The sequence below is a fragment of the Stegodyphus dumicola genome, chromosome 9 (assembly GCF_044657685.1).
Source record: "Stegodyphus dumicola isolate Sdum_Otavi_A_Nest chromosome 9, ASM4465768v1".
NCBI lineage: Eukaryota > Metazoa > Arthropoda > Arachnida > Araneae > Eresidae > Stegodyphus > Stegodyphus dumicola.
The window spans coordinates 183,755,235-183,777,352 of NC_140776.1; the positions used below are offsets into that span (position 1 = coordinate 183,755,235).

The 22,118-nt window shown below is 35.6% G+C and overlaps 1 protein-coding gene across 1 annotated transcript in view; it reads left to right on the top strand.

Annotated features, from left to right (window-relative positions):
* The first annotated feature begins 1,626 nt into the window (after positions 1–1,626).
* The window catches only part of LOC118204744 (BTB/POZ domain-containing protein 3-like), a 62,395-nt gene continuing 41,903 nt past the window's right edge, over positions 1,627–22,118 (top strand). The window contains exon 1 of the mRNA XM_085824455.1: positions 1,627–1,768. The gene's annotated coding sequence lies outside the window, so the exon portion shown is untranslated. The remainder of the gene's footprint in view (positions 1,769–22,118) is intronic.

Sequence of the window (22,118 nt, forward strand, 5' to 3'; positions counted from 1 at the left end):
TTAACAAATCCTGTTGTTGTTGTTACTAATGTCCCCGTTTAGGAATATACTAGACGAGGTCCACGAGTTCATTCACCTTCAGAAAATGGAAAACAAACTTAGGAAACTTGTTAACAAATCCTTTTAGGCAATAGTTAAAATCTGAACCCTTTCAGATTTTTCTTTCCCTTTGTGTATTCTATCATAAATAAGCCAGCGAATACTTTTTCAGGGCGTAAAGAATACTCTTTTGCGATTGTTTTAATTTTATATATTTATTTCAATTTTCAGCCACTTTGTTATGTCTTAGAAAACTCTTCATCTAGACATTAAAAAAAATATTAAATGCAACGTTTCTATTATAAAAACTGTCAGTTCTCTATAATGAACGGAATCGGGAATTTCGGAGCGTGGTCTAAAAATCCCACTTTCAGGCAAAACCGCAGTTACCTCCCCCGGTAGATTGGTGTTTTGTGACACCAGGGTCCTTGGGCCAAGGCGCTACCACTTATAGAACATTTTAAAAAATTCTAATGATGACAAAAAGTTATAAGGTATTTCTCCCACTTCCCTAGCGTGTCTTCGTGGTGTAACGGTAGCACGCTGAGCCGGTATTCCAGAGGTCCGTGGTTCGATTACCGGCGAAGGCGGTTGCATATTTTTCATCCTTTCTGCTTCCAATTAACCTAATGACTCTACAAGTGGCGCCCGAACTAAAAGGGTTGTGGATGATGATTCTCCGCACCCAGGATTTGGCGACTAGGTCCCCTAAAACCCTAGTCACCCTTTAAAAAGAGGAGTATATAAGGTATTTCTCCCACTTCCCTAGCGTGCCTTCGTGGTGTAACGGTAGCACGCTGAGCCGGTATTCCAGAGGTCCGTGGTTCGATTCCCGGCGAAGGCGGTTGCATATTTTTCATCTTTTCTGCTTCCAATTAACCTAATGACTAAGTGGCGCCCGAACTAAAAGGGTTGTGGATGATGATTCTCCGCACCCAGGATTTGGCGACTAGGTCCGCTAAAACCTTAGTCGCCCTTTGAAAAGTTAAGTATATAAGGTATTTCTCCCACTTCCCTAGCGTGCCTTCGTGGTGTAACGGTAGCACGCTGGGCCGGTATTACAGAGTCCGTGGTTCGATTCCCGGAGAAGGCGGTTGCATATTTTTCATCTTTTCTGCTTCCAATTAACCTAATAATAACTCTACAAAGTAACCAGGCTATGAAATTATGGAAATAATAACTCTACAAAGTAACCAGGCTATGAGCTTGAATAAGGTTAAATAACTAGTCATAGCAAAAATAAGGAAATGGCAAAACGTTAAGCATAACGTAATAAATTTAGAAATGAGAAAGCTAATAAGTGGTGGAAGACAGCAATTTAACATAAACAAATAAAAATAGCTGCAGGTCAGGGAAGCCGACGAGCTGGTGAACTATGTAAGAGAATATAGGTGACAGATAATAAATTCCGAAATCGCGGTTACTGAGTCTTGGAGAAAATTTTCTTTTCATTAAAAATAGTAGATGAAACTTCCATCACCACAGGGGGGCGCTATTGACGGCGTTGTATCTTTTCCGTAGTGAGCGAGCGGCCAGCTTGACCACGAGGCGTTTCAAGCATGACCAGTGATGTGTGAGTGGCTACCGCTACACCTTATTGCTGACCACAATCTCTCTAACGACGGCAGCATTCGCTCGCAACTTGGAATATTCGCAGTCTTTGGGGAAGTCCAGCATTTTCTGGGGCAGCTTTTCTTCCAACTTCAGCCGAAGATTAGCTAAAACAGAGGTTAGTTGTTTTGTTGCTTCTTCATTTGAATCAACCTGAGCTTATCACATATGCGTTCTATAAATTAATGAACAATACAAAAAAAAAAAATTCATTCTGGAAATTAGGACAGTTGCTATGATGGAATTACACGAAGCCTTGAATGAAATTCTATGAAATAATTGTTCTTGCAACAGGAACTTTTCATCACTTTAAAAATTCCATTTAAAATTTACAGATTGTATTTATGCAATATAACTGAGGCAGTATGTAATAACATAGTTTTATTCTTTTAGATTTAGTTTATGTACGCTTAAAAAACTTCCTTGGCTTAATTGTGAATTATTACATTAATAAGCATCTCTCAGAATGTGTTAATAAGCAAATTCTTTTATCTGCTGTTTCCACTATAATATGCTCATAACAAAGAATATATGAAAATTAAGCTGATTTTTTGTAGAAAATAACTTTTTTTAATATTAACTAAAATTAGTCGAGTAAAATGGACCCCAGGAGAATAAAGAGGTTTGTTAATTTTAATCGTTCGTTTTAATAAATTTCAATTTGATTTGACAAATTTTAATACTAATTTATTAACTTCCTTTTTGCCAAGCTTCCTAAAACTGCCCTATCTAAATAAAAGTTTAAAATTAACTAATTAAAATGCCTTGAAATAAATATAACAGTTTTTTAACATTACATTAATATTTCAATATTATGTGAAAATTAAATCGTAGTCGAGAAATGTTGTTTTGACAAAAAGCAAAACTTGGAAATTTTGTACGCCAAGAAACTTGTATATGCAATAAAAGTTGTGTACCATAAAAGCGATTTGACACTTTAAGATATTTAACGTTACTTTACGAAAATGAATCTGCATAAACATTTGCATGTTTCTCGCATTGTGAAAAAACAACGGTACCTAAACGCATTAAATTTTGAATAATGTAATCCTCCACTCGAATATGGGCATCTGGAAGTCCGAATATGGGATTTGTTTTATTATCTATTTTTTATTTTGTAAACTTTAACGAATTTTTTTATTAAAAAACTCAACGATTTCAAGCGAGCAATGGCAACACTGTACAGATTGGAAAAAAAAAAAAAAAAAAGAAATATTTATATGTCCAGCGCGCGAGACTGTGCATTGGAAATTCTAAAGATATCTTTTTAAATTATTTTGTGATATTGCTATTGAATTGAATTTTGCGTTTTGAGTGCGAAGAACATGATATTTAATAAATAAAGCTAAACACACAAAACCTTAAAAAAAATACCCCTTTGGCCCCTATAAAGTCTGATAGCTTTCAGATTTTTTTTTTTCTATTTTCCGTTCTCTTTTTTAATTTTTATTATTTATGAGACTGGAAAATTTCAGCATTATGATTTTGTAGAAACCTCTAATATAATTCTATTCTATATTTTGCGACCCTAATATTTGAAAGTCGAACACTTTCATTGTAATTCGTATGAAACGTGTAATATGTATTTAATTCATTGATGAAAAGATTTAAAAACTTTTAAATACAGCGAACATTTTTATGTATTTTAGTTATATACGAGTATAATAACACAAAAAGATATTATATATATTTTTAGGAAGCTAAACAAACTTTCCTTTGAAACCTTTTGTTATTTAACTTCTAAATTATATTTTATAATAACACAATATATAATTAATATTTGTTAACAAATATATAATTAATATTTGTTCGACGTGTTATTTTTACATAAGCTAAACAAAGTTAATCTTTTTGATAATTTATTAACATGCTTTTTTTTCATTTATCCATTGATACAAATGGTTTAAAAGATAATCAAATATATAAAATATTTTAAGAGTTATTCTATTAATATATATGAGTATGTACAAAATCGGCCGAAGTGTTTGGTAAACAAGTATCCTATAAACATTAATGTACCAGCAATTACGTAATAATCCTGGAACAAAGAAAGAACAGTGAAGGCATACTATTCTTCGTCAATCCCGCAAGTTTTTGCTTAAATATAAAAAGCTTTTCTTTTATAAAAACATCTGAATTGAAAGAACAAACAACAGTGAAGGCCTACTATGCTTTGTTAATTCTGTGTCTCTATGCTTAAGCATAAAAAGCTCTTCGTTAATAAAAAAATATAATGTGGACATTACATGGCTGATTTGTACTATTACGTTATATACATTTTTTACGGCACTTCATTTAAACTTACTTCTCCAAATTATTCTAATTTCACTTAATCGATCCCACAAGACAAATTTCTGAAATTAAATATCCCAGTCAATTTTTGTCGTACAGGAATCAAGCTACTTGTAATTTGAACTTTTCATAAAACGTATAAAACTACCTTTTAGGAACCGGAAGATCGCATTAAAAATTAGATTTAATTAATCGTCGAAATATTTTTAATTTGAAATTGCCAAAAAACATGAATATTTCCGTTATTTAAAACACCTATATAACTGAAAGTACATGACTATAACCGGTGATTGGAAAAATAAAGTCCAAGTAAGAACTTTTAAGCCGAATACGGGGGGGGGGAGGTGATTATATAGTGCGTCCGTAAAGCCATGGTGCATTTTTGTTCGGCCACAGAAAAGCAACAAAACAAGATAGAAGTGTGACATCTTCACCAAACAGAAGCAAAACTCTACAAGTTCCCGTAGTATTATGTGCAAGCATGTGCGCACACAGGCGATGACGCAGCACTGTGAAATGCGAAGGAGCAGATCAGTCCATCCACGCCCACGCCAGTCGAGATGTGAACTGTACAAGAGGAAAGTTCAGTGTGCTCTGTGGTTTGCCAAATTCGATTCCGTGACCAAAGTGCAACGTGAATATCGTCGCGTGTACAACGAATAGCCACCACACAGAAATAACATTAATCGGTGGGATAAGCAGTTGAAGGATACCGGCAGTTTGTTGGATAAACACCATTTTGGCTGGCCACGGGTCAGTGACGAGTCTGTAGAGGCCACATGAAAAGCTACCTAAGAAGCCCTTACAAATTGCAGCTGTTGCGCACTATCAAACCGATGGAGGATAGACCCAAACGATTTGCATTTGGTACAGATAAGCTTCATGAGATCGGCAATGATAACCGATATCTGCAGGAGATTGTGTTTAGCCGATGAGGCGACATTCCATGTTAGTGGACATGTTCGTCGCCATAACATCCGAATATGGGCTGCTAAAAATCCTCGTGCCCGCGTAGAGTATGTACGTAACAGCCCTGAAGTGAACGTGTGGTGTGGCCTGATGCATGATAAAGTGATAGGACTATTTTTCTTTACGGAGTAGACTGCGACGGCATGGATGAAGCCCCACATCAAACTGCACTGAATTGGTATGAAACTTTAAGAAGTTTTCTTTTGTTTGGTGAAGATTTCACATTTCTATCTTGTTTTGTTGCTTTCTTGTGACGGATCAAAAAGTGCACCATGATTTTACGGACGCACTGTATGTATACGTTTGCTATTTCGGATTGCAATAGAAAAGGGAAGTGCATAACTAGATGTAATAGCAGTTCCATATACAAAATTTCATCGTTCTTACGGGGCTAGTCGTTCTTGAGTTACGCGAGATATAAACATACGTACTTACGTAAGTACAGACGTCACGAAAAAAATCGCTTTTGAATCCATTAAATCCATTTTAGAACACGTTCTGAGAAAAGGGTCCTTTATTCTGTCCGTACGTACAGACGTCAAGCAAATAAATCATCCAAATCTATTCGGAAAAGGTCAACATGGAGATTTACGTGCAAATATGATATCAGATTCCCCCTTCCCCCCCGACAGCAGTACTTTAGCATAAGGAAGTAAAATGGATTAAACAAATAAGGTGATTTCCTTTTCTCTGCAACGAATTGCCTGTCTCTTCTATTAGTGTTGATGATCGTCGCATTGTTTCGTATAAATGCTTCATTATTATTGTAATTATTGCCATTGTTGCTGAAGATGAAGTGGAATTTTTCAAGTTGTAGGGTTTATATTTATTTTAAGTAACATTTATTTTAAGCTATCTTTCCTGTCAAGCCTTTACTTTCCCCTAGAATTGCCAATGCCAGAGTATGTAAATCGTAGTAGAACGCGCAGAGTATTCAAATTTTAGCAGAAGTAATTTGAGTTTAAATGGAAGGGAAGCGAGATTGTAAGTGTGCTTCTTGAATCACGAGCGTGAAGGTTGCTTGGTAGAAAGTTTAAGAACCGCGCGTTTCGGCCTGTGTGCCTATTTCGACAGTTCGTTGAATCTTTCAACTTCTTAATCAGAAAGTTTGCTGAATCTCAGCTGTATCTTAGAACGCGGTTAAGTTAGTTACGATTATAGAGCCTCGTAGGTAGTGACTTCGTTATTTATTCATCCTGTCATTTATTTTTAGTTGCATTTTTGTCTAGTTTGTTCAACCGCCGGGTCGGCGTAGTTTGTGAGCGTCAAGTGAACGCAACTGTGATTTCTAAAGTGAAACAAAAAGGAAGTTAAACCCTTCTTAAGAGTTTGTGTAATTTCCAGTTCATAGCAGTCACTACTACTGTTGCTGACAAGTTGAGGCCACGCAACATCACAAAGTATAAAATATATATTTATCATTATATTCTCGTTCTTAAATTTAAAAAAAAATGCATATAACTTCCTCACCTGCACTGCAATAAATACATAATGTTCTGACTTGAAATTATTGGAAAATAATTAATTGAAGATACACTCATGCAAGGTATCATTTCCAAAGTTTTTTAGAAGTTGTTTACGATTTTCTTTGACGTCTGCCAAAAAGCTATACTTCGTTATCTTCTGTTGTTTACAAATAAATTACATTTTTAACGAATAAATAATTTTCCTTTAGCGCTTTCTAAAATGGGAACCAGCGGCGGAGCGGTAAAGCCGCTGAACCCTGGTAGTTCCGACCTGGGATCGATTCCAGGCAAACGGGCTGGCTGCGTGCGTGTTTTCGTGATTTTTCCCATGTGTAATATTATGTATAGGAGACAATTTTTAGAAACACCTCCACAAATGCACACCTTCTCTTAGGTAGGTAGGCTACCTGTTTTCTTTTCTATTATCCCTTTTCTTCGATTGTCGTAGTATTGTGTAATACGAAATTCTGATAACAAACCCAATTTCAATATTTTTTCTTAATAAAGAATATTGTTTGAATACTTTTTAGCATTTGAGTAGAGCAATTCATACAAAACGACTTGTACTTTTTTTAATCCAAAGGGGCTTTGTCCCTGAAGGACTATTGTTTTCGTTTTGCGATTTTGAGTTGAATAACTATAAATGTCCGTTTCACTTTTCAAACTGTTGCCACCCAATGTTTGCCACCAAAACCAAAGTCCTGCATTATATTTGAAGAAATGAAATAATGAAAAATCTGCGTAAATGCATGTATATTTCTCGCATTGTGATAAAACAACGGTACATAGAGCCATCAAATTTTGAATGACGTCATCCTCCTACGAATATGGGCATGCGAAAGACCCAATTTGAAATTTAGAATTTGTTTTAGGATCGATTTCATATTTTGTAAAACTTTAACGAATTTTTGAGTAACAAACTCAAGGATTTCAAAACGAGCAATGGCAACACTCTACGGGAGGAAAAGAAACAAAACCTTTTATCTCCAGCGCGCAGAACTGTGTATCGGAAATTCTAAAGATATGCTCAATTTAAAATTATTTTGCGACATTGCTTTGAACTGAATTTTATGATTTAAGTACAAAGAACATGATGTTTAATAAATGAAGGTAACACACAAAACGTTAAAAAAAAAAAAAAAAAAAAAAAAAAAAAAAAAAAAAAAAGTCCCTTTGGACGTAATTTAAAATCTGAAACCTTTCACATTTTTTAAATTCTTTTTTTGGGGTGCGAGATAACTCCTGGATTATGCACATAGATCATACATTTGTTCCCCTTGCTCATAATTTTTTTGTCAAAAATTCAGCAAATACGGATGGATCCGAGAGCTGCGTCTGATACCCTGTGATATGTTATCTACCCTGTAATATGTTATCACTTTCTCAGTTAAAACTGCCATTTTGTGATAACCGTTTAATCTTCTGATAAAATTACTGCGAGTGCTGAAGGGGTACCAGAGAAAGAGTTTCTTTTTTGGTGACTTTAAATATGTTTAGGGGATTTTGAACAAAAAAGCTGTAAAAATGTTCATTGCAGTTAGAGGGAATAATGCTGAAGAGGCTAAAATATTGACTAACAAATCGAAATTTTTGCTCTATGAAATCCTTTCTGATAATCTTTAATCATGGGGCTACATACATGTATATGCTTCTATTTTTCATGCCTTGATAAATTTTAGAGTCTACCTAAAAGCAGTGAAGAAACATTCCCCCTCTTACACATAAAATTTCAAAAGAGAAAAGAGGTTCAAACTTATTTTCCCAATAAGGGGAAGAAATTTCGAGCATTCCACGTTGCCTGTTACTGATATGATAATAAAACTAAAGGGAAAAAGCTTTACCGTATGTATTACTTTCTGTCCTTCTCAAACCAGCTTTGCTGATTTGCTGATGCAGTGTGCATCCACAATATGCCGCATATTTCTAAGATATTTCTCCCTCCTTCTTAGCATGCCTTCGTGGTGTATTGGTCAGCACTCTCGACGCGTATTTGAGAGGTCCGTGGTTCGAGTCCCAGCGACAGCGTTGCTCATTTTTCACTTCTCATGCTTTCAAAAAAATCTTAATGACTCTACAGTGGCGCCCGAACTAAAAAGGGTGGTGGATGATGATTCTCCGCCGCCAGGATTTGGCGATTGGGTCCCTTAATCCCCAATTGTCCTTTAAAAGGGGGAGTATGTGAGGTATTTCTTCCGCCTTCTCAGCATGCCTTCGTGGTGTAGTGGTCAGCACTCTCGACGCGCATTCGAGAGGTCCGTGGTTGGAGACCCAGCGAGGGAGTTGCTCATTTTCACTTCTGCTGCTTTCAAAAAAAAAAAAAAAAAAAAAAAAAAAAAAAAAAAACTAATGACTCTACAACGTTAAAAAATAAATTAATTTTTAAACATTAATGAAAAGATTCAGAAAGAATATACATTATGCAAATCGTAGAAGTTAGTCACCTGTTTCGTAATACAGCATGTTCAGAATGAAAAATCATTGAATTCGACAACCTTTTGCAAAGCTGCACACAGTATGACGTAATATTAGGCACAAAAAAAAGTGGATTCTTTTTCTTAGAAGCAGAAAAATTTTTAATGCATACTTTTGCTCCTGAAGAAGAAGGATCTGTGCCTGATCTCCCTCGAAATCGATAAAGCTATGCTAGACTAAAGCCTTTTTTTATTTTATTTATTTATTTATTTTTTGCTTAATATTAAATTTTACATTAGATATTGTATAGGTGAGAAAAGGGATTGACAATGTACGATTCCTCATGTTTAGTTTGGTTTATTTAACCAAACTAAACAAGGGGTTAGGTTGATAATCCAAAAAAACTTGTCCCGTCCAAAAAAAACTTGTCCCGTCCAAAAAAAACCTGTCCACCAAAAAAAAACTTTCTAGATTATTCGCTGGAAATCTGACATCCTGAAAAATGAATACACACATACACTCACTCATATTTATATGCATACACACATGTATTGATACATATAATCCACATGCTTATATATTGAAAATATATGTACGTGTGCATTATGCGTATAATACACACGCACGCATATATATATACACACACGCATATAGAGAGAAGTTTTGTAAAATTTTAGACATAAATTTATATTTCTTCTGGAACAGTAAGGAAATAATACTTTAAAAAAATGTTTTAAAAAACAGCATCATTAGAGCAAATTTACATTGCAGAGTAAAAATGTTTTTCATTCAAAGAACGTGCACTTCGTAACGCCGAACAGCAGAATGTAAACAAACGTCAGAAATGTGACATCACTCATGTGGGCGGAGTTAATGGTGACCTTCATCTGGATTGTCATTGGCCAAACTCAAGCCGTTATCCTAGCAGTGTACATTTTGCTTATATGCGTCCGGGGTTAGAGTCCCGGCGAAAGGGCTGGCTATATGGGTGTTTTCGTGGGCGTTTTCTTTTTTCCCGTTTGTAACGTAGATACGAGCCAGTTAAAAAGTTCTCCACGGGGCGTTTAGAATTGTGGTAACTAATTCCATTACCACTCAGAGAGCATTAGATCCAGAGGTAAGTGATTATTCCGTTTCGTTATTAATACATAAAATTTTATTTACATTATAATACATTGGTTACAAGCATTATTATTAGTCCCATGCCTTCATCATTATTAGGCTTAACACCTTCGTTTTGTCATCAAACTCAAATTAAGTTATAGAATAAAAACAGAGATAAGACGCTCGGAGCGCCACCTAACGGTACGAGCTGTCAACTTATAACAAATGTTGTGCCAAACCGCGCAGCACGTAACGAATTTTTTTTTAAAAAAAAATAATAATAATAATTTCCCTGGAGTTGGTTTTTGAATTCATTGCAAACATTGAATATACAAGTCCCCCCCCCCATGAAACTTCAAATGGGAAATTTTTTCCAGAGTTTATGATTTTTCATGTCTCAATAGTTTCTTTAAGCTTCTTGTTTTAATTTAGCTTTCAATAGACCCACGTACCTTATTCCATTTAGTTTTAATGCAGAAGTATAAAAACTGTATCTCGATTATTTTTTTCTTTTAAATTGTCGCTAAATTATATCCAATCCAACGAAGAGGGATTCAGTATATTTCTCTTACAGTGAACATAAAGTGAAGCGTGTCTGGGAGATAGTTACATGACGGTCTGTTCATAACTTACTTCAGCGACAGAATAATCAATGATCAAGGAGGTGTAATTTACCGCCCTTGCTGAAAATGGAACATAAATGTCGAAATACAAGTCAAGTTAAAATAAGTTTAAATAACGTTTAATAAACGTTTAAATAACGTTTCGAATACGGGTGATAATTTAAAAAAAAAAAAAAGAATATAAACCTGGGGATTATATCAGATGAATGAAGACATTAAATGAGTTGTTCGTAATTGATGGAGTTATTTTTCCCTTTTTCTTCCCTATGAAACATACTGCAATATGGGCATCTTCTTTTTTTTTTTTTTTTTTTTTTTTTTTTTTTTTTTTTTTTTAAGTCCAAAGGGATTTGAATCCCGAAGGACTATTAGTTTCGTTTTGGCATTTTGCGTCGGACGGATAAATGTCGGTTCACTTTTCAAACTGTTGCCACAAAATGTTAGAGTCCTGCATTATATTTGAAGAAATTAAATAATGAAAAATCTGCATAAATGTATGTATATTTCTCGTATTGTGATAAAACAACGGTACATAGAACAATCGAATTTTGAATGACGTCATCCTACTGCGAATATGGGCATGTGGATGCCCAAATTTGGAATTTGTTTTATTATCGATTTCGTATTTTTTAAAACTTTGACGAATTTTTGATTAACAAACTCAAGGATTTCAAAGCGAGCAATGGCAACGTTGTGCAGAAAAAACATTTTTATCTCCAGTATCGGAAATTCTAAAGATATGCTCGTTTTAAAACTATTTTGCGATATTGCTGTTGCACTGGATCTTATGGTTTAAGTGCGAGGAACATGATATTTAATAAAGAAAGGTAACACACAAAATGTTAAAAAACGCCCCTTTGGACGTAATTTAAAATCTGAAACATTTCATATTTTTTTTTTTTTTTTTTTTTTTTTTTTTAATTTGTTTTATTGTCTATTTCATATTTTGTAAAGCATTTATGAGTTTTTTAATTAAGAAACTCAACGATTTCAAAGAGAGCAATGGCAACACTGTATAAGGTATTTCTTCCGCCTTCTTAGCATGCCTTCGTAGTGTAGCGGTCAGCAAGCTGGGCGCGTATTCCAGAGGTCCGTGGTTCGATTCCCGACGAAGATGTTGCTCATTTTTCAAGTCTCTTGCTTCCAAAAAATTCTAATGTCTCTAAAATTGTACGAAAAAGAAAAAACAGTTTTATCTCCAGCGAACGAGATTGCGTATCGGAAATTCTAAAAATATGCTCTTTTTAAATATTTTGTGATATTGCTGAATTTTATAGTTTAAGTGCGAAGAACATGATATTTAATAAATAAAAGTAACACACAAATTGTTAAAAAAAAGGCCCCTTTGGGCGTAATGTAAAATCTGAAAATTTCAGATTTTTTTGTTTTATATATTTATTGTTTTTATATTTTTTTTAACCTTAAAATCTTTTTAGTATCTTTTAAGATATTACTTCTGTTCTTGGTTCTTATGAAGGAACAACTGCAAAATTGTCAGTAAACGCAATAAACTGGCAAAAACTGAATTTTAATTAATGAATAAAATATTTAATTGTACTGTTCCGTGCTAACAGGTTCGTAACAGATTAAATGCACATAGAACCGATGATAGTTTGATACAATTTATTTTACCAAACTTATTTTATTTTTGCGGTCTTATTTAGTTTTACCCCGTTTGCCGAGAAATCTCTAGTACCTTCCACTTCTCGAAACTGCAGAAGGCATATATGGTTAAAGTTACATATAAGGGCTGAATGCGGTTAGAGTTACATATATGAATCAGTTACAGTTATTTAATAACCGTACTAATCAGTTATACAGGGATTGGACCAACTCATAGTGATAGGGTAATTATCGTTATTCTTAATTTTAATCATTTTTTCTTACGATATATAGAAAAAACATATCAGTTAGAAATTTAAAGGCAGGCACAAGTCAATGATAAATTGATGCTACTTCTTAAAAGTTTCAGATTTGGAGGGACACCGCTAAACGTCTTTCATGTTCAAGAAGTAAGAATATGATGGTTACTTGAAATAAAAAAAAAGACCTCGAATTAATCTCTTAAAGAAAGCGTATAATGTCTTCTATGAAACCGTTCTGTTCTCTCTAATTCAATCTAAGATCAAGCTTCGTATATTTTAAATTTTACTGCATGAAGTGAAAAACAATTTTTAAACTATATTTGTAGCATCATGATATAGTGTTCGAAATAACGGCTTAAAAATTATTAATAAGCATTATAAAAGCCATATTAAAATTTCAAAACTCAGAAAGAAGAAAGAACTTCCACTGCTGTGCAAATGATGCATTATAATAACACCTCTGAGACCAAAACTGATTCATCCACAAACGACCGAGCGAGTAAAACCGCTAAATATACTGCTGGTAAGATATAGTGATTAGATAAGATAGGAAAGGTTGGACAGGAGTTAAGCTACTGGCGCCATCTATTGATGAAATGAGAACTAAATCATAATTCCTTTAAAGGCTGAAGACAAAGGTGGATTGAAATTAGGGTCGTTAACTAGAACAGAAAGAATTTTTGGAATGTTTAACCCCTCTGGAAAATAGATGCCGCCAGTAAATTAACTCCTGTTTATACCGCTGGTAGTTCGGCCAGGGTTCAAGTTTCAGCAAACAACCTGGCTGCATGAATCTTTTCGTAGCATTCTGTGTTTGCAAAGTAGATACGAACCAGTTTTCTTAAAAAGGCCTCCACGAATGCATTCCTACTCTTATGGAGATAGCACTGGTATGATTTGTCATATTAATAAGTAAATATACTTCAAACTGATTCTTAAAAAAAGTTTAATTAAAGAATTACAACATTTTTGAACAATTTTGATTACTTTTTTGTTCATATAAGTATTTTTGTCTGTATAAAGGTACAAGCTTACGCATTTTGGCTATTTACATTAGAGCTTAGTATGCTTACACATTGTCATCCCTAGACACAGTGTAACAAAGCTTACATTAGCTTATTAACACTTAATTCTTTCGCCAAAAATAGTATTATTATTTCTTTTATGTGACAAAAAAAGGGAGAGCTAGCTACCTAAAAGTTGCGTTGCCTTCCTGCCAGGATTTCTAACAAGGAAAACTAACGGACTTCTTGATGAGCAATCTCCATGAGACTTCCTGGATTAATCAAGTCTCTGAATAACAACAGGTGCAAAGTATTGCATCGAATGGGGTTGTTCTAACTAGCGTGGCCGACTTGAACAAGTATACGGGCACTTTTTTGCAACATTTTTTTTTTTTTTTTTTTTTTTTGCCAAAGCAAGGCATAAAGGCCGTAAAGGTACCAGTACCCTTGATGAGATTCAGTTTATACAATAAGGAAAGTAACTAGTAACTTTCATCAAACTAACAGGACATCCATGTAAAGACCCTTACCTTGGCAAACAGTCGTTGACCATAAAGATGCCAACATCTTTATGGCAAACAGTCGGTAACCATAAAAATGCCAACATCTTTATGGCAAACAGTCGCTGACCATAAAAATGCAACATCTTTATGGCAAACAGGCGCTGACCATAAGAATGCCAACATCTTTATGGCAAACAGTCGCTGACCATAAAGATGCCAACATCTTTATGGCAAACAGTCGCTGACCATAAAGTTGCCAACATCTTTATGGCAAACAGTCGGTGACCATAAAAATGCCAACATCTTTATGGCAAACAGTCGCTGACCATAAAGATGCCAACATCTTTCTGGCGAACAGTCGGTAACCATAAAAATGCCAACATCTTCATGGCAAACAGTTGCTGACCATAAAGATGCCAACATCTTTCTGGCAACCACTCGCTGACCATAAAGATGCCAACATCTTTATGAAATTTTATGAAAACGTCAGGGTGGCGGAACATGAATATTTTTCGCATTTATGCCATGGAATAAAGAATAAGATCCAACGATTATGAATCTCCGACGATCTGACAATGATGTGATTAAGACGATGAGTATAAAACAGTTATCACTAGCATATCTTTCGATTTTTAGGTGTTTCATTAAACCTTGTTCTCACTGTGAGTTTATAATATGCAAGAACTCTGCAGTTGCGATTAATATTTCTTCCTTCCTAAACCATTGATAACAGGTGTCAAGGGGGTGCCACGGTCAGCGAAATTTCACTCGAAAACTGAGAAATAACTCAGTCTGCCTCCAGCTAAATTTAAGCTTTGAATGTGCAATATAATGTACTATTTCAAGGGATGATAGCAACGGAAGCTAATCTTTTTTTGAGCTTTCCGCACACTAAAGAAAAACGTTAAAACCATTCAAGCGTCGCTAATGATATTAGAAAGAATGTTAGAAACAGTATGAAGAGGCTGGAAGGAAATTTTAATAGAGAACCGTAGCTTCGAAAGCAAAAAGAGAAAAATGATCAGATTTTTCTGCTGATATAATTCTAGCGTCAAGTACAATGTGGCAGGGGGAAAATTTTCCAACCCAAATTCCTAATCTAGCAACAATAGCATGATAATTAATGTAAGGCTGTGTACAAATAACAATTTTCGCCCTCCTTATTTAGTAACATCATTCCAAAATGTATGCAGGTTGTCTGGAGTAGGAAGTCAATAGCATTGGACTAAAAGTGACGACTCGTCGTCACTTTTAGTACTTTCGAGAACGAAAAATTTATCTGCTGTCTTACGGACCCACCAGCGACCAAGCGGTAAAGGCCGCTGAACACTGGTAGTTCGGTCCGGGGTTCGATTCCCGGCAAAAAGGGTGGCTGCATAGAAGTTTTCATGGTTTTCCTAATGTGTAAGGTCCCAATCACATTATGTTTCGGCTACGCGGGACTTGACGTCGAAAGGGACAATTCTAAGAACCCGCAAAATTTCAGGAAACACGCGTAGCTATGTTACCATTCTCACTTACTACAAAGACTTGAAAGCCAAACAGTAATCGATTATCGCACAAATTGGAATCATGTGATCCTTCAGAAGCAGAACTTTCGTCTGATTGGTTGTCTCTACCCGGGACCCGAGACATTTTCGGTGAGGTTTGAAAAGATCCCGCGTAGCCGCAACATTGCTTCCGTAGCTAGGCGGGACTTCGCTTCAGGCGGGGCTCTTTTTTCTAGGAATCCTCCCATTTAAACCAGTGCAACCAGAATCTCATTTCTCAGTCCCGTCTAGCAGGGACTGTAGCCATATGTGATAACCTCTTAACGTCTATACAAGCAAGTTTCCTTTACAAAGTCCTCTACAAAGGCATTCCTTTAGACTGATGGTCCTCGAGTACTTTGGCATAGTCAAATAAACTGAACCAAACCCGCTGTCATAAATTCATTGCACTTTCAGGAGAATAAGGCTTTGATATGTAGGTGGAGTCTTTTCATCACATTTGTTTCACAGGGAAAAATACGCAGGCATTTAAAAGTTAGAAAAAAGTTTTAAGGTTTATTTATCATTAAAATAAAATTTATCTACTGAATTGTGGTTCACTTTCGTAGAAGTATCTGACACATTTTATGTGCGGCTTCGGCGCAGTATAAGCTCTCGCCATGTCTATAATCACATATAGCTCAGATGCCCTTACACATGTTGTAGGGTTTTCCTTATTTTGCATAACAAATTTATTTTAAGTTTGATACCTGTACTAAACTTCTCAACTTCTCCTCACATTCTATCGCTAGGATGTAAATTTAAAGGTAAATGAAGTGCTTATTTAAACGGGTGATTCTCTCAGTTTTTTCAGAGCATGATTGATTTATATTGTTCTTATGTTCTGGTAAGGTTTTTATGCGTTTAGTTAATCTGCATGCAATAGATGTAAAATTATCAAAAATTTAAAATTTGCTTAAGTTCCACTAAGCCTAACGACGCCGCCATTTGTTTTCCTTGGAAACTTTGTAGCATAGTGAATTAAATCAATTTTTCCACCAACTTTCAGTGTCTTTTTAACGAGTGGGGCCGAAAGTTTTGTGCAGTGAAAACTCTGTCTTTCTTCCTAGTTATAATTAATTTAAACTCTATCTTTAATTGTAAAAATTTTTTAACGGTTTTTAACTAAATTTTGAGCTTTAGGTTTTTCTGTATTTTACAATTTTTAACGAACATGTTTTGAGTTTTTATGCATTTTTTCCTTGCCGCGAAGTGAAAACTGAATTTATTGAATGAGAAATATATCCCTCATGAAATTCGGGGAAATAATTTTAAATGAAATGCAAATTGCAAAAAAAAGTGCATAATTTAATAGACCTCACAAATTGAAAAAAAAAAAAAAAAAAGAAATTTGTACGGTCTATTAATTGAACGAAAATTGCAAAAAATGTGTATAATTTTATAAACCGTACAAAGAATATGTGGTGTCCACAACAGACTTCTTTTTTTCTTAATTTTCAGCTGTGAGGGAAAACACCGTTTACATAAAAATGAATTTTGCAACAAAGCGATTAATCTTAGTGCAAAAATTCGTAACTGAACATATTTATTTTTCAAAAAGTGCGCAAAATGTTAATAAAATCTGTATCTTCAAAGCTTTTAATAAGACCTTTAATTAAATTTAATTTAATTAACCAGTGTAACTTGTTTAGCTCTGTTTACAGATTTTCTGATGCGTTATTCACGGCAGTTTTTGATGGTAATGAAAATAATGTAAACATCAGACTTAAAATAAGTAAAATCGCGAAATCTTTGAAACAAATTCGTAACCTACAGCAAATAGATACTTGAAATGTCTTCGCTTTACATGAAATTGCTTTCGGGGCCGACAGTATGAGACCCCTGATATACACAAGAAAAACCGATGCACAATATCTTTGAATGACGTAATTAAACAGAGTCACTTCCAATCCATTACACGCAGCCCATATTTCAGAGCCGTCTTTCAAAGAAAACTAAACTCATTTATACTAAAAGACCCCCTTAGAAAGTCCTCCACGAAGGCATCCCTCCTCTTAGGCAGATAGCCCTAGTGTGTTTTGCCATAATTAAATACACACACCAATACTAAAAGACCTAATGTCATAAACTGTTGGTTTGGTTTGGTTTCATTTGGATTACGACAAAGCACTCGAGGGTTATATGCCTAATGGGAAGGATGCCTTCGTGGAGGACTTTTTAAGAAAAACTGGCTCGTCTACACGTGACACATGGGGAAGACTATGAAAAGGCTCATGCAGCTAGCCTGTTCGCCGAGATTTGTACCTTGGACCGAGGTACCAGTGTTTAATGAGTTTACGGGTTGGCTCCGGTAGGGTTACACGAAAAGAAAAAAAAAAAAAAAAAAAAATACCAAATTCCGTACAGTTAGTCCCTTTATACGACGTATAAACCTCAAGTGTTTTTCGAAAGTGACATACAATTTCGTTGATTTAAAATTTATTTAATTGACATGGCTTGCAATTTAAAAAGAAATAACTGACATTTACAGATTTATATATAACAATATATGACAAACCCGTAAATTTGTCAAAAGATCAAAAATTTAGGTAGCTATATCCTGGCAAATAACTTTTAATCTGCTGTTCAATAACTGACCCACCCCACAGTTGCGTAGCGAGGAGATGGGCGCCAAATGGTCCCCAAGACAAGTAAATTTTCCAGAAAATTTCAATTTTTATTTTGATAGATTTCTGGGAAATATATTTCAAATTAATAATTATTGTTTTAGAGACATTAGGTATTTTTGGAAGCAGGCAAGATGAAAAATTAGCAAACGCCTTCGCCGAGAATCGAACCATGGACATCTGGAAAACCGGCCCAGCGTGCAGAACCACTACACCACGAAGGTGCGTTAGGAAAGCGGGAGAAATACTTTATATTGTTATATAATTAATTATTTCTTTTCTTGATTTCTCCGATAAAATATGTTATAAATAATTATGCTTGCAGTAAATCAATCAAATATTTCCGTACACAAAACGTTCTTTCTTTCTGAACATTTTATTTTTCTAAAATAGAGATATATTTCTATTTTTTTTTTTTTTTTTTTTTTTTTTTTTTTAATGAAACGAACGTACAGCTCACGCTTATTATTTCGAAACAATAACAAACAATACTGCATAGTCTTATACACTCATGTCCATAAATTAAGGATAATTCGGAGTCACGCGGAAATCGAACTCTAAAATAAATATATCACCTGTAAAATCACTACACACATCTTCAAGAATCATATGCAAATTTCAGGAAGTAACCAGATGACACCGATGGTGCGTCATAATGACGAGAGTGTGATATATAAGGAATACAGGCAAAGAAGTAAAATTGTTCGCAGGGGCTTTTTAAGCATTTCAGTGCAATAACCGAATAGTTATGACACAAAGAACGCATTTGGATGATTTTTTACGTGGTAGAATTATCGGCCGTCTGGAATGTGGGCGTACTCAACTGGAAGTATCAGACGAACTTGGATATGCCCAGATGAGATTATATTACTAATTTATTATTCTATATTACTTGAGATTATATTATTAGGATCAAAACGATATTACAGTTAAAAATTCTCTCACTCTCCATTTTTTTTTTTTAAATACTATTTAAAATATGGTAAGTTTCTCCAGGCTTTGGCAAGGATTCCAAGATGATGGTAATTGTGAGTAGACGTTACAGCACAGGTCGCCCCAGAGTTACAATGCCGAATGAGGACCGGTATTTGGCAGTTACTGCCAAAAGAAACAGGCGGAGCAATGCCTCAGACCTGTCTCTTCAGCTTTCTTCAGCCACTGGTACGACAATTTCAAGGCAGACCGTGTGCAGACGCTTAGGGCAGATCGGTCTATATGCTCGTAGACCTGTCAGATGCGTTCCACTTACTGCAATTCACTGTCGCCTGCGGTTAGCCTGGAGTAGAGAGCCTGCATTGTGGACACCGCAACAGTGGGCTTGTGAGAAGATTTCCGACGAGTCCAGGTTTAGCTTGCAGTCTAATTCTCGCCGGACTTTCATATGGAGAGCTCCAGGTACCCGTTACCACCAAGAAAACATCACTGAACGACACCGTTCCGGTGGTGCAGGAATGCTCGTTTGGGGTAGAATTATTCTGGGTTCCAGAACTGACCCGCATGTTCAAATTGGAACCATGACAAGCCAAATCTATCCGGAGGTCATTCTGGAACAACATGTACGTTTGTTTCTGGGCGCGATGGCCGCACAATTTGTGTTTATGGATGACAACGCCCGTCCTCACCGAGCAAACATCGTAAGCGAATGCCTTCAGTCGGAGGATATCACCGTATGGACTGTCCAGCATTCTCACCGGACTTGAATCCAGTAGAGCACGTGTGGGATATGCTTGGCCGACGAGTTGCAGACCGTCAACCTCCTCCTACACGTCTACCGGAACTACGGAGAGCATTGCTTTTTGAGTGGTGTAATATCCCTCAATATGAGATCGATAATTTGATACTCAGCATGCTTAGGCTTTGTACGGATTGTATTGCATCGTCTGAGAGACATACAATGTATTAACAATCATACCAATCATGCAATATTGTTTTTTTTGTAAATAGGTTTTTTTTTTTTTTTAAATTTGCTCCAGCGAGAAAAATCGCTAATTTTTTTAATAATATCAAACATATAGCATCTTTTTTTGCTCTTTACCTTTTATTTAATAAATAAGCTTTACAAATAAGTCAAATTTGTTTTGCTTCTAACTCTTCCTTTGCCTGATTTTGCATTATCCTTAATTTATGGACATGAGTGTATTATAAGCCTGATATGTCATGCATTTAACACAGTTAAGGCATTTGAGTACACTATCCTCTATTTAGCACAGTTTTATTAAAGAATCAGTTACAAGTAGAATAAGTATGAAATCAGTTAAAGTTAGAATAACTATGAAATCTTTATTTAACAAGTTAAAGAGTTTGCTTAGCTCAAATAGAACACGAATAGAATACAAATCAAAGTAAACAGTCTTTATAAGCATTTTAATCGAAGTATCGAAATACAGAACTTATAAAATACTCATTTATAAGTTTTAAATAGCTTTAGTCTTACCTATTATGCAATATTCTCAGAAGTGTATTCCATAAAAGAAGGTAACATATGAAAAAGAATGAAACACATATGTAATGCAAGTACAAAATCTTTTTTAAGATTTCTGCATCCGAACATAAGTTGAATCATGTATCGTTTGGCACTCGTTTGGTTTTGACGTTGCCGAGATTCATTATGTAAAGGTGACACCAATTTATTCTAACAAAGGCCTCCGACCTTGGGCTATTATTCATTTGGTTTCCGAACTATAATTATAGATACAGTGGATGGACAAAAATATGGAAACACCTTGTGAAATGCATGTTTGAAAAGAAAGATTGATTTTAATGAAATATGTAGGTGGCGCTGGCGTTTTTGACTACTGACGCCACCTATACAACTTCGTAAATGTGCTAAACAGTTCAGTTGTTGTCGGAGTACTGTTATGTGAGGTTGTCATTGCATTATGTCAGAGTTAAAAGACTTCGAACGTGGGCAAATTGTTGGAGCACGTATGGTGGGTGCTTCCGTAAGCAAGGTAGCCGAGGTGTTTAGTGTTTCAAGAGGTACTGTATCGAAGATTTATTCCGCATATTTTAAAAGCGGAAAAACATCATCTGCTAAATCACAGCGAGGACGAAAGTGTGTCCTGAGTGATCGTGACAGACCATCATTAAGGGCAATTATGACGAAAAATAAGAAGACCACAGCTGCAAAAATTACTGCTGAAATGAATGTTGTGTTACCGAACCCTGTGAGTACCAAAACAATTAGAAGGGAGCTTCATAAACAGGGAATTGCTGGCCGTGCTGCAATTGAGAAGCCACTCATCAGTGATGCTAATGCCCGTAACAGGAAAAGGTGGTGTTTAAGTCATAAAGCCTGGACTATAGAGCAGTGGAAGCGAGTAATAGGGTCTGACGAGTCTTCTTTCACATTGTTTCCCACTTCTGGCCGAGTTTACGTCTGGAGAACGCCATCTCCAGCCTATAATACAGACTGCTTGTTGCCAAGAGTGAAACATGGCGGGGGTTCTGTTATGGTTTGGGCAGCCACATCGTGGTTCTCTGCTAGCCCCATGATAACTGCATCAGGGCACATGACTGCCAAGACTTATGTGAACATTTTGGCCGATCAAGTTCATCCCATGGTACAAACTTTGTTCCCCGATGGTGATGGTGTCTTCCAAGACGACAAAGCCCCTGTTCGCACAGCTCACATTGTCCAGGACTGGTTTTCTGAGCACGAGGATGAGTTGTCCCATCTCCCCTGGCCACCACAGTCACCAGACCTGAATATTATCGAACCTTTGTGGTCTATATTGGAACGGAAAGTGCGTTCTCGTTATCCACCGCCAACATCGTTATCTGAACTTGCCACCGTTTTGCAGGAAGAATGGTATAATATTCCCTTGGCAAACATACAGGAACTGTATTTATCCATTCCGAGAAGACTGCAAGCTGTTTTGGATGCCAACTGGTTTCCTACACGATATTAAGCAAAGAAACATGTTTTTTTAAAGGTGTTTCCATATTTTTGTCCAACCCCTGTATATTTGATATGCATTTTACTTTTTAATATCTACTCGACTATTCTATTATTCAGTGAATAATGTACGAGTAAAATTATTAACAGTGTTCAGTAAAATAATTGAAGAGATA